General features: G+C 53.7%; 1 protein-coding gene across 1 annotated transcript in view; it reads left to right on the forward strand.

Moving 5' to 3' along the window:
* Positions 1-1,421: 1,421 nt before the first annotated feature.
* The window catches only part of Rtn4 (reticulon 4), a gene marked incomplete in the record, with an annotated part of 64,493 nt that continues 64,399 nt past the window's right edge, over positions 1,422-1,515 (forward strand). The window contains 1 exon segment of the mRNA XM_013514627.1: positions 1,422-1,515.

Consider the following 1,515-nt stretch of genomic DNA (forward strand, 5'->3'; position numbering starts at 1 on the left):
ACCAATTGATAATAATTCTATATATTTTATTGTGTATATTATTATTGTGTATATTATTTTATGTATTTCTATATATTTTTCATCGTGCTAATTCTCAATCCCAGGGCCTTGTTCATGTTAAGCATCTTGTCACTGAGCTACACTCCAAGCCCCAGTACTGATGATTATTAACTGAAGACCATAGTTTAAGTTCACTTTTTTCTATTGAATAGTTACATGGGGCCTCCATATGCCTAATGTAACATATCCAGCAGCGTGCTTTTTCAGACATTTCGAGTGCTTGGTAGCCATAAACAGTCAATGACGGAGCGCAGGACTCTGAGCAACCTCAATGCAGGTTGTCTTGCTCTGTCCAGGCCTCCAGAGTAGGAATGCAGGCAGTGTTTTCCAAAGTTGTATTAGACAGGTAGAAGGTCTCTCTATACCTGTGAATGCTGATTCTTACATGCTCCGCAAGCACTTTAAATTCTCCAACTTGGGAAAAAAGCACACTGGGGAACATACTTATTTTCACGTATCAGACCAGTGAGTACAGGGCTTCCCGAATCCCAGAAAGTCTGAATCATCCCAAATGTTGACTCACCAGCCTAAGGCGACTGAAACGTAACGGGAACCCAGTCTGCCTCCCCAGGCATCTTTTTGTTTCTACTCTGCTGTCTTCCCGTCCTCCGTTTTGGATGACTCATTCTCCTACCCTGTAGGCGTGCAGCCAAGGTGGCGCCCGTCTTTGCGGAAAGAGCTGACTTTCAGATGGTCAGCGCCACAACCCGGGTCACCTAGGCCAGCGGTCTGGCCTACCTCATTCCAGAATCTGCAGCTGGGACTGTGTGAGTCTGAGTTACAAATACCCACTCCTCCCCTGCTCTTATGGTGGCGGTCGTGATGTGGTTTGGGAATTTAAGTTTGAAGAAGTACTTTTTACTTCAAAATCTTTTAGAATTTTCAAGTCCGACTCCATAGTCTCGCTAATATCTTTCTCCAGTTCGGTTTTTTTCCTTTCCGGCAGGAAAGTTTCCATCCCCAGCCCCCAGGCTAACGCCCTTCCGGCTCGCTCGGAACCCGTCCAAACCCCCGGGACCGGGGGGGCCTACCCCTCTCGCGGGAGTCTAAAGCAGACAGATCGCCGCTGCCCACCCGGCCGAGACCCCACCCCACCGCCATCCACCCGGGGTAGGGGCGCAGCGCTCAGGCTCTAAGCCCCGCCCGCCAAGTCAGCACCAGCCGGTCAGAGAGAGGAAGGGCACAGGCCCCGCCCACCTTCGGCTCTTTCCCTCGCTGTTGGGCGGGCTGCCGGCCCATTTTCTCCATCCTTCCGCCGATTGGCTCGCTCCGTCCCGCGCCAGGCCCTGTCCTCGCCGCCGGGGAGGGTGAGTCACGCCAAACGGGGCGGAGAGTCACCCGGCCTCTCTCCTGCGCTCGTCTGGGCGGCGGCGGCGGCGACTGCGGACGGCGGCGCATCGCGGGCGAGGCGGCAGCGGGAGCGCTCCCATTGTTCCGGAAGCCGGCGCCGGCCCT

The sequence above is a fragment of the Chinchilla lanigera genome, unplaced genomic scaffold (genome assembly GCF_000276665.1).
Source record: "Chinchilla lanigera isolate Chin_1 unplaced genomic scaffold, ChiLan1.0 scaffold00023, whole genome shotgun sequence".
Classification (NCBI taxonomy): Eukaryota; Metazoa; Chordata; class Mammalia; order Rodentia; family Chinchillidae; genus Chinchilla; species Chinchilla lanigera.